The sequence below is a fragment of the Pelobates fuscus genome, chromosome 5, assembly GCF_036172605.1.
Source record: "Pelobates fuscus isolate aPelFus1 chromosome 5, aPelFus1.pri, whole genome shotgun sequence".
Taxonomy (NCBI): Eukaryota; Metazoa; Chordata; class Amphibia; order Anura; family Pelobatidae; genus Pelobates; species Pelobates fuscus.
Window position 1 is genome coordinate 233,833,076 of NC_086321.1, and position 12,620 is coordinate 233,845,695.

General features: G+C 36.5%; 1 protein-coding gene across 13 annotated transcripts in view; it reads right to left on the reverse strand.

Annotated features, from left to right (window-relative positions):
- The window catches only part of PTPRD (protein tyrosine phosphatase receptor type D), a 1,559,142-nt gene that overhangs the window by 631,972 nt on the left and 914,550 nt on the right, over positions 1 to 12,620 (reverse strand). For all 13 annotated transcript variants that reach the window (XM_063455118.1, XM_063455128.1, XM_063455127.1 and 10 more), the window contains exon 8: positions 12,381 to 12,413. The gene's annotated coding sequence lies outside the window, so the exon portion shown is untranslated. The remainder of the gene's footprint in view (positions 1 to 12,380; positions 12,414 to 12,620) is intronic.

Genomic DNA, 12,620 nt, shown 5'->3' on the forward strand with positions numbered 1-12,620 from the left:
GAGACACTTTCAAAGTTCTATCAAATACTATGGCTACATATTGGAAATGTCTCATTTTATATTGCAAAATGTACTTTTATTAATAATACTATTTTTATTTTTATTGATATTCACATATTTTCTTGTTTTCTGTAAATATTTATTTTACTAATGTCAATTCATCAAATGTATGGTTTACTATGGATTAGAATTAGCAAAACTTGTATTTGCTGAATACCATACACACACACACACACACCCACCCTGCCATATCCTGTCAAGCTGGTGTTCTCAGAGGCTTCTACATGCTAATTAAGCTGAACTCAGTAGTTCTATATGTAGTAGCCTTGTTCTTCTTCCTACCTCTTTCAGTGTTTCTTTCTCTGGTTCTGCCTCTTCTCCCCAATTCCTCTCTATTGGTTTTCCCCAAGGGTTTGTCCCTTTTTTGTTTGTTCTCAATCTATACTGCCTGCCTTAGCAAACCTCATCAGCTCCTTCAGCTTCCAGCATTATTTCTATTCGAATGACACCAAATGTACCTGTCCACCCCTGATTTCTCACCACCCCCCCTCTTGACTTGTTTCTCTGACTGCCTCGCTGCTATTTCCAAATGGATGGCTGTTTATTTCCTTAAACTTAACCTGTCCAAAACAGAACTTCTAGTTTTTCTTAACTCAAGTGTTGCTACTCCCTTACCTGTTTCTCTTCAAATCAGTGGCGCTACCATCACCTCTATCCTGCTAGCTCGCTCCCTAGGTGTTCTCTTTGACTCCAACCTCTCATTCACCCCTCATGGCCAATCAATCACCAAATCCTGATGCTTCCATCTCAAAAAACATAGCACGCATCTGCCCCTATTTAATGCCTGAGACATCTAAGGTGCTTGTCCATGCCGCTGTCCTCTCTCGCCTTGACTACTGTAATCCATTTCTCAGTGATCTTACGTATTCCCAACTTGCCCCATTTAAGTCTATGAGCAAGGCTTATCTTCCTGTCTGCCCGCCCCTCTCATGCCTCCCCCTCTGTCAGTCCCCACATTGGCTTCCCGTCATAAATAGGGCTCAATTAAAGATCCTGGTACTTGCTTACAAATCTATACACAATGCTGCTCCGACCTACCTACCCACACTAATACACAAATATGTCCCATCTAGGCCCTTATGCTCTGTTCGTACTCTTACCTCTGATGCTCGCCTTAAAGACTTCTCTAGGGCTGGACCATTCTTATGGAGCACCCTTCCTCTTTCTGTTAAACTTTCACAAAATATTTGAAAACTTACTTCTTCAGGAAAGCATATCAATTAAACTGTCAACAGCTTTCCCTTCCTGCATCCTGATTCCTCTCCTGCAAATGTCATTAAAAACAAACTAAGCCCTCAGTGAATAATATCCTTGAAACCTACTACTTTTCAACCATACCCTTAACTTTTGTGTCAGTATACCCCACTCCCTCTAGCATGTAAGCTCATTGAGCTGGGCCCTCAATCCCTCTGTTCCTGTGCGTCCTACTCATCTGGTTACAAATGCATGTTTGTTAGTCCACCCATTGTACAGCGCTGAAGAATTTGTTGGCACTTTATAAATAATAATAATAGTAACTGTAAATGGCTGAGCATGCACTACCAAGCAGCTCTGGTTTTCTGCTTAGACAGACAACCGTGTCAGTATATGAGGGCACGTCCTGGCACCTGATTACTATTTGCAGTATATTAAAGAGGAGGGAAGGCTGTGCTGCTCCTCTACAACTTCTATATACCAAGAATGGAATACAAGAACCCCTTCACTTCTTTCGTCACCCACTGACACAAACAAGGTATAGAAAGAGGGAAGTGCTCATGCCATTGTACAGAACACTGGTGAGACCTCACTTGGAGTATTGTACGCAGTACTGGAGACCGTATGTCCAGAAGGATATTGATACTTTGGAAAGAGTTCAGAGAAGGGCTACTAAACTGGTTCATGGATTGCAGGATAAAACTTACCAGGAAAGGTTAAAGGATCTTAATATGTATAGCTTGGAGGAAAGACGAGACAGGGGGATATGATAGAAACATTTAAATACATAAAGGGAATCAACACAGTAAAGGGGGAGACTATATTTAACCCCTTCACGACGGGTGACGGACGAGGTCCGTCATCCAGGGGATACCCTTAACGACGGGTGACGGACCTCGTCCGTCACGCGGTAAAATTAACCCCAGATCGCCGCAATCGCGGCGATCGTGGGGTTAATGGTGCTCCGGTCTGCCTCTGCATTAGAGGCAGACCGGGAGCACCGGATCGGGCTGTCCCAGTACATGTGCCCGCTCTGACAGCATGTCTGAGCGGGCACATGTGCTCTGCATACTCACCTCCGCCTCCCTGCACTTCCGGGTTCAGTGTGAAGTGCAGGGAGACGGATCAGTGCTGATCCTGCCCCCTGGTGTTCAAAAAATAAAGTTTATTTAAAATCCCACCCCCCTTTACCCCCCCTTTACCATTTTAATAAAAAATTAACCCCTTCCCTGCCAATTGATCACTGACTACAGTGATCAATTGGCAGGGATTACATTTTAATATGATCTGATTTTTTTTTTAACCCCTGAGGGTTAATTCTTTTTTTTTTTAACCCTCAGGGGTTAAATTTATTTTATTAATTAATTTAAATATTTTAAAATTATAAATTTAGCTAGCTGGGGAGGGTGGAAGTTAGTGGGGAATTGGGGGATTTAGTGTTAGGCTAACTAGGGGTTAACGTTAAAAAAAGTTTTAAAATAAGCTTTAAAAAGTTAAAAAATTAAGTTAAAAAAAAGTTTTAATAACGTTTAAGTAAAAAATAAAAAAAAAAAAAACCCTTTACCCAGTCCAAATAAAAATTAACCCCTTCCCTGCCAGTCTATCACTACCTACAGTGATCAAAATACAGATCACAGTATTATACTGTGATCTAATTTTTTTTTTAACCCCTGACGATTAACTTTTATTTATTTTTTAACCCTCAGGGGTTAAATTAATTTAATTAACTAATTTAAATATTGTATAATTAAATATTTTGCTAGCTGGGGTGGGTGGGAGTTATGGGAAAATGGGGAATTTACTGTTAGTGCTGCTTACTGCTAGTTAGGGGTTAACGGTAAAAGAAAAAGCTTAGAAAAATGTTAAATCTGTAAAAAAAAGTTTTACGAAAGTTTAGGAAACTTTAAAAAAATGAATAAGCAAAACAAAAGTTGAAAAAATAGTTTTAAAAAGTAAAAAAGTTTGAAAAAGTTCAAAAATTAATTTAATAACGCTCATTACCACTACACCTGGTACAAGCTAGCGGAAAAATGATCCCACGCTAAGGTTCAAAATATGCCTTTTGAAATACCCTGGGATGTCTTCTTTAAGAAATGGTATGGCTTTATGGGGTATTTGGATTATATAGCCTGGTAAAATACTGTAAAATGGGACATGGGCACAGCGTAAAAATTTAAAGTTTGAAAAAAGATGGAATGGCTGTGTCCCAAATGTGCCCCTCCGATGTCCACATATACCTGGCAAAGGTACATACGGGGGTATTTTTATACTCAGCCGACATAACTGAGCAACATATAAAGTATTATAGAGTGGTGGTACACATAAGGTTTGCAAAATATACTGTGCAAACTCACTTTGTGTGTCAAAAAGGCAGAAAAAACGCTTATTACCACTACACCTGGTACAAGCTAGCGGAAAAATGATCCCACACTAAGGTTCAAAATATGCCTTTTGAAATACCCTGGGATGTCTTCTTTAAGAAATGGTATGGCTTTATGGGGTATTTGGATTATATAGCCTGGTAAAATACTCTAAAATGGGACATGGGCACAGCGTAAAAATTTAAAGTTTGAAAAAAAATGGAATGGCTGTGTCCCAAATGTGCCCCTCCGATGTCCACATATACCTGGCAAAGGTACATACGGGGGTATTTTTATACTCAGCTGACATAGCTGAGCAACATATGAAGTATTATACAGTCGTAGCACACATAAGGTTTGCAAAATATACTGTGCAAACTCACTTTGTGTGTCAAAAAGGCAGAAAAAACGCTCATTACCACTACACCTGGTACAAGCTAGCGGAAAAATTATCCCACGCTAAGGTTCAAAATATGCCTTTTGAAATACCCTGGGGTGTCTACTTTAAGAAATGGTAGGCCTTTGTGGGGTAGTTTGAATTCAAAACTTACGAAGATGCTTGGAAATTGCACATAGGCCCAGCGTCAAAATTCAAAGTTCTGTAAAAACTGATATGGCTTGGTCTCCAATATGCCACTGTAGCTTCACAAAATAGTGCCAAAGACATTCATTGGGGATGTCTTTTTACTCAGAAGACTTAGCTGAGCATAATTTGGAGGTTTTGAACTTAGTGGCACATATGAAATATACAAAATGCCCAGAAAAAATGCAATCCGTATGTCAAAAAATGCACAAAATTATTTTTTACCACATACTTTGGCATATATTGGTGAAAAAATGGGGGCATGCTAAGGCACAATATGCACCTTATGATATACCCTGGAGTGTCTACTTTTACAAATGGTAGGCCTTTGTGGTTTTTTTTTGAACATTCAAACTGTTATAATACCCCAAATGGAAGCATAGGCTCATTAAATCCGTCTCTCAAAATTCTACTGTGAATACTGAAAAGGACAGGTCTCCTGTATGGCACTGTAGCTTCACGAAATAGTGCCATAGACATACAATGGGGGTGTCCTTTTACTCAGAAGACTTAGCTGAGCATAATTTGGGGGGTTTGAACTTAGTGGCACATATGAAATATACAAAATGCCCAGCAAAAATGCAATCCGTATGTAAAAAATGCACAAAATTATTTTTTACCACATACTTTGGCATGTAATGGTAAAAAAATGGGGGCATGTTAAGGCACAATATGCACCTTATGAGATACCCTGGAGTGTCTACTTTTACAAATGGTAGGACTTTGTGGGGGGTTTTGAACAGTCAAACTGTTATAATACCCCAAATGGAAGCATAGGCTCATTAAATCCGTCTCTCAAAATTCTACTGTGAATACTGAAAAGGACAGGTCTCCTGTATGGCACTGTAGCTTCACGAAATAGTGCCATAGACATACAATGGGGGTGTCCTTTTACTCAGAAGACTTAGCTGAGCATAATTTGGGGGGTTTGAACTTAGTGGCACATATGAAATATACAAAATGCCCAGCAAAAATGCAATCCGTATGTAAAAAATGCACAAAATTATTTTTTACCACATACTTTGGCATGTAATGGTAAAAAAATGGGGGCATGTTAAGGCACAATATGCACCTTATGAGATACCGTGGAGTGTCTACTTTTACAAATGGTAGGCCTTTGTGGGGGTTTTTGAACAGTCAAACTGTTATAATACCCCAAATGGAAGCATAGGCTCATTAAATCCGTCTCTCAAAATTCTACTGTGAATACTGAAAAGGACAGGTCTCCTATATGGCACTGTAGCTTCACGAAATAGTGCCAAAGACATACAATGGGGGTACCGTTGTACTCAGCAGAAGTAACTGAACACATAATAAAACTTTGTACAGGAATAGCACACACCAACTTTACAAAATACACATGAGAAGTTCTTTGTTATACGTTTGTGTGCGAAAACCCCCAAAAAACACAATTTTACTCCAATATTTAGCAGAGGTTGGCGGTAAAATGGCTACGTAGAAAGTGTCAAAACAACCTTAGGTAAATAGCCTGTGATGTCTACTTTATATAAATATATACTTTTGTGTGGCAATTTTGTTTTATTTTATGGCTATTAGGCTTACAAGACAAACATACCAAATTCTAAAATCGCTCCACATTAAAATTTTATTTTACTCCTTGTGCTTTGTGACCTGTAACTACCAAAAAAAACTTAAAATCCCAGACACATTATATATTCTGTAAATCAGAACAAATAAATGAATTTATTTTTAATTACTTTCCTTAACCTGCACTAATTATGCACACATTATGATTGCAAAAACTGTAAAAAAAAAACAATATTTTTCTTTTTTTTGCATTTTTCTGTATTTTTTTTATAATAAGTAAGCATTTATATATATATATGTTATATCAAATTAAAGCCCTTTCTGTCCTTTAAAAAACAGTATATAATATGTGTCGGTGCAATAAATGAGAGAGATGCAAATTGCAGTTGAACGCAAACAGCAAGAAAATGCAAAAATTGCTTGTGTCATTAAGCGTAAGTCAAGCTTCTGAAGCTCTGTCCTTAAGGGGTTAAAAGAAGAAAAACTACCACAACAAGAGGACATAGTCTTAAAATAGAGGGGCAAAGGTTTAAAAATAATATCAGGAAGAATTACTTTACTGAGAGGGTAGTGGACGCATGGAATAGCCTTCCAGCTGAAGTGGTAGAGGTTAACACAGTGACAGAGTATAAGCATGCGTGGGATAGGCATAAGGTTATCCTAGATATAAGATAAGGCCAGGGACTAATGAAAGTATTTAGAAATTTGGGCAGACTAGATGGGCTGAATGGTTCTTATCTGACGTCGCATTCTATGTTTCTATATAATTAATTAGAGAATGGTTTATGTGGTTATTTACTAAAATGTTAATTGTCAGGAATTCAAAGTGAATTGACAATACATTTTAGGCTAAAGTAAACAAATCTGAACATTAATTCAAAATAGCTATGTTTTCAGTTTGGCACATTTTTAATTCTAGAAGCAAACCTGCATCCATCCTTACAATGTGTTAGAGGTATTGTAAAGTATACACCCAATCTACTGGACTGGACTGTGCATATGATTTTGGCTGAATTATAATTTATCTGAATTTAGGCTGGTTGTGAGTATCTCTGAAGCTCCGTATGGACGTATAATCGAGCAAACAACTAGTGCGATGGCTAATTTCTGTCTGTGGTACCAAAAAAAGAGATGATAGATGGGATAAAAGATGATTGATGGCTAGGGGGACAGCGACTAAATTTTGACTTAATCCACAGATCAAGTTAGAAGAGCAGTAAAAATATCTGTATTTCTGTTTTACTTATTTTATATATATATATATATATATATATATATATATATATATATATACATCAATATCTATCTATCTATATATATATATATATATATATTTACTGCTGCACCTCTTTTCACCTCTTTTGGTTACTTTTTTTTTTTTTACATTCTGTGTTTATTGGTTTGGTATTTTTGGCATCATAGCGTTAATCGTTACAGAAAGGAATCATTGCACAGGTTAGTACACATACATTTGCATTATGAGTCAACAGGTATGCAAATTCTGATTGCATTAGACTTTTCCATGGTTATACATTTGATCAATACATTGTATAGGCGTTAACACTGTGGCCCGTTTGTTCAGGGTTTTTGTCTGTGGGTGCTTCCATCTGGTGGATGAATCAATTCGTGGCTCTATGCCTTTATTATCAAGAGTGATAATATGGATATGGAGAATCTAACATAACAAAAACTACAGGAAGTAAAAAAAACAAAAAGGAAGAAATATACCATGATGGTAGCTATTACTGATGGGTGTAGGAGGCGTCTCTGTTGGCAGAGGTATAGTTTGCCAACTTTCTTTCTATAATAGTGTTGCAGTATATTGTGATAGATATTTTTTTTTGTACTAATGATTTTGTTGAAACAAAAGGGTTTTAGGAGATCCCTCACTTTAGCAAGTGTAAAGCATTTCTAATGTGATAAAGGAGGATTTTCCAGAAAATTAGATATTTCAAAATTCTTCTACTGAAATAAAGGAGTGTTAAAAGGTACTGCTCCACTATTATTTTTGTATGTGCATCATATATATATATATTCTTTTTTCCAATTCTCTTTTTCTTTGTGATTTAAGCAAGGTACAAGCACATAATGTAACAAGCAGGCAGGGGATCAAAGCTGTTACCTGCGCAGCATGTTGAAATATACATTCAGACATAAAGCAAACATATGTGTGTACGAATAAAAATAAAAACATACAAAAGAACAGAAATGGTACCTCGGACAGGAGCGAAAACGACATTTCAGTATTCAGCAAGGTGCTACAGATTTGAGGTATCTCATTCTATCGTGGCCTACCACAGGAATTGATCAAAGCAGAGCTTTGGTGTTGGCATCCCCTTGATGGAGTGTGAGGGTTGGGAACAGGTAGCAAAATCCCCCCCTCTGTCTAATGTTACTATTAAGTAAAAACAAGGTGAGAATTTGCAATACATCCCAGTAAGCCAATACAGAACCTTCCCTACCTAACCATACACTAATCCCAGGTAAGCCAACAGATTAGGGGGGCTTTTCAGACACACTTTACTGGCACTTCTGTGCTGAGACAAACCCCCTCTGTGGAATAATACTAGCTGTGAGACTGAGGGGATCTTGTCATGTTAGCCCGTTGTTTGTTTCCAACATTTTGGTTGCTCATTGGCAGGTGAAGGGTCGGGGAGGGTGGGTCAGTGGTGTTGGGTTTGTGTTAGGGGGGGTTCTTTGCCGCTGTGTGGTTGTTCGGCCTTGGTTACTTTTTAAGTGTACTAAAAAATATATACAACATTTTTACATTATATATATATATATTTTGCAGTACAATGATTGGCCCATTTTCGCTTTTGGTATGTACAAATTTGCTTCCTGAATATTTTTGGATGAGCTGAACTGGAAAATTAAGAAATGTTTGAGATCCTGGACTAAATGAAATTTTTGTAAAAATCTGTTCTAAATTTTTCCACCATACACAAGTCTGCAATCTACTAATATATCAAACTGTTGATAAAGAAATGTTTTATGGTTTCTCAATGAGAGAGATCATTAAACTTTGTCACTAGTAACAGAAGACCCACCATGTACTCCAAGACACATAGTACTTCTATGTGTTAATGGGCGGAACATGGAACCGTGAAGTATGCATAATTAATTGACTGAAGACAAGAAATCAATGCATTGATTACACAGGGGTCCCATGGTAAGTACCTTGAATAGTTAATTGATTTCTCACATGCAGCATATGATTACTCCATTCAATAACGCAATGCTTTGTAGTTCGTACCCATCGATATATAAATATATATTTTTAAAGAAAACATGATTGGACTGGAAAACTGCAAATTGTGGCCAAAATAGATGAGTTGGAAGAAAAAAACTATTTTGGCAACTGTTTGTAAGTTCGAGACAGTGCACTGTTTAGTACATATACTCCCGGGAATCTGGCAAGTCATTATGAGAACCATGGCTCATAGAATCAAAAATGCCTGACTGCCAAAAGCTGCTGATTGGAATCTAAATTTCTGACAATTAAAATAGCAACAAAAAAAACCCAAAAACGAACATATTTTCTTTACTGTACTATGTTATTCCACGTAGAACTGGCATTTTACAGAATCCCAGTACAAAATGTCTGAATTATTCAACAGTAGAACATTTGTTCTACATTATAAGCAACTAACCCATAAAAGAAAAAGAAAAAGCACAATTAACCCTATGAGTACCAGAAGGCTAATTAGCATAATGTCCTGGAATGTGTTACTCCCCCACCTGTCACATACTGGGTTAAAAGCAGCAAATTGATGTGGTGTTTATTAGTGCATGAGAAAACTAATTACATGGAATATGCATGCCTTGCTTTTTTTCAGTTCTGCGTGTTTACCTTATTCATTGCTTATGCTAATTGTTCATTTTAAAACATTTCTTTTTTTTAGTCCTCCATCCCTTTCACAACAACTAAAAAAAAGAGGTAAGGTTTGCAATCGGAAAATATAATGGCAGCTTAGGGATTACTCTTCACTCATCAGAGATCAATTATATTTAACCTTAATGCAGAGAATGTGCATATACTGGAATGCGTTCAAGTCATTAACACTTGTTTAGCATGGCAGTGATAAATATAGTATTTCACATCAGCGGTACGCTGGCCTGTAGGGATAGCAGAAACTCCCATTTTCGACTTTTGGGAATTTTAGCATTGTTACTTACTCATCTTTACAAATGAACACAGTAACATTGTGGCTAGTGGATTTCAATGCAATTGATTTTATTGGACTTTTATGTCTGCTTTTTGTATTTATTTATTTTTCTTGCATAAAAGGAAAAGTGCTATATAAAAATACATTATTGATCAAAATTACCCTAGCAAATCGTAGAGTAATTGCCGAAAGCTGTGGTTCCTCCCTCTCTGAATGTTGTCATTGTTAAAATTAAAGATAACATGCAGATGAACAAATTAACTGCTCTGTTGCATCATATATCCACCGCATTCTATAAGGTTTGGACTCCCTGGTTAGAAGACATGTCCGGATAAATGCAAAAGCACGATTAGCCTTCTCCGAACAACATTCACCCACTCCACCCTTCTCTACTCTTCTCTATTTTCTATTCACATCTACCTTCCTATTTTCTTCTCCTTTATCTCTTTGCTCTCTCCTCTTTTCTTTCTCTATTCTTATTTTCTCAATTATTATGCAAACATTATTTAATGTATCTTTGCATTTAATGGTCTGTCCTATCTTATTTTGTTCTCATGTGCAGTATCAATTTATTGGCAATGACATTATACTTGTTTTGTCTTTTTGATGGATAACTGTTGCACTGTGTATTGCCAATTGCTTTATATTAATTATTGGAAACAAAAAAAAAGCAAAAGTGCTAATTTTAAAATATGTAAATTAAATAGCAAAAAACCCAAATACATTAGACATTGCTGCTGCTCATGATGGATGAAAATGTAATGACAGTTTCCTCCAGTATTTTAGTTTGAGTGTGAGATTCCTTTAGACCATGTTATGTTAACACTTGTGATTGAATAGATGTTCTCCCATTACCGTATAAGGGAAGATGCTGTTTAATTGCAAGAGATTGTCTTATCTCATATAACAGAACCTAGCCCCCAGTGAATATTCTGCCCACCCTACAGGCCTGGGATACAAAGATCATTCTTACCTCTTACAAATGTTAAACTTAATTATGTTGTTTTATATTGTATTTTACTTCACTTAGTTATAGCGGCCAGTTATGGCAACAGAGGACATACAAGTAATTATGCACTTATTCCATAAAGGGAAAGTAATCAAATACAATTTTAAGCATGCAGCCTATTCTTTTACTTGCAATTCGGCAGCCTTATAGCATTCTTTATGAGAGTACCAATAAAACCGAACTTGTTTCCAAAAGTAATAACTTAAAACAAAAAAATATAGTTGATGATAACATTATTAATGTTAGGGTAATGTGACATGTGCAATGTCATCCGTGTTACGCCACAGTTTGTGGGGATTTTTTTTTGAGTGGTCCATCAACAAAAGAGTTAATAAAAGACTTTTGATAATAATGACACTTCAGTACTTTGCACATAGCAATGCATTGTACTTAAAGGGATACTATAGTGCAGGAAACGTGAAGATGTATTCCTAGCTCTGTAGTTTAATAGGGCACCCCACCCTTGCTGCCTGTTTTAAAGGGTTAGAAATCATCTTATTTACTCACCCTTTTCCAGCACAGGTGTCCCCTGGTGCTTGGTTTGTACTCTGACTTCTCCAACATCACCCGACGGGGAGAGCTAATGAGCATGCGTGGCATTAGACCCCCCATAAAAAAGTTTTGATGTAATGTTTTCCTATGGGGATTTAACTGATGCTGGAAGTCCTCATGCAGAGTAAGGAGATGTCCAACGTCAGTTAGGTGACCTAAAGTCAGTAAAATTCCAGACCACTTTAATGAGATGAAGTGGTCTGGGTGCCTGTAGTGTACCATTAATAAAATGTGTAGTGTACATTTTTTTTTATGAAAATGTTGTTGACATTTCACTGCTGGACCATCCATAGATATTGCTTAGAGGGATCACATCTCCAGAATAACAATTTACACAGAGGAAGTAACATTTGCATATGAATCGCAAGCCATGAAGATAGTAAACTGCTAACACAGAAGTAAAAGTATTCACTTTTCATGTTATACTCGGTGTTTAGGTTTGATCATGCGGCTGCTGTTTTTCTAAAGCAATAGAGTATATTTTCGGATGGCATGTATACAACGGTAATTGCCTTAAGAATATGTATATTAGTTATACGCATATCTTATTACTAATAAAGAACATGTTGATAACTCACTTGTTATACTTGCTGATTCAAGGTTGAGCCATAGAATTAATGATAATGATTCAAAATACATCAACAAATATCAATATCTGTGAAAATCTTTATATTCATGTGTCTAAACATATTGAGTAATTTTAATATAAATACCATCAGTTTATCAAATGTTACACAATTTCTTTCCTGTTGATAAGGACTATTCACTTAATACATAAAATTCTTTGTTTTCTCTGCTTAAAATATAAAGTACACGGCTTAAAGTAAATTATAAAATGGATAATCTTATATTGAGCTTGTTTTAGCCCCCACATGCCCTTCTCCCCCATATTAAACATAAGAACTCACGTTCTGTAAAGTGTTCGGGCACTGTTACAGGATCTGAAAATATAAAAGATAATTCAAAATTAGTAAAGCAATATGTCTGGAAATTATAGACAGTTTGATATCACATTTCATTTTCCAAGGGAGCAAGATCACTCAAAAATGGTTTAATTCCCGTTCTCCTATTTACTGGTTACAGAAAAAAGAAAAAGCCTGGTTGCAATCATCAGTGTTTAAATGATGAGATGAATGCAAATGTTGCAA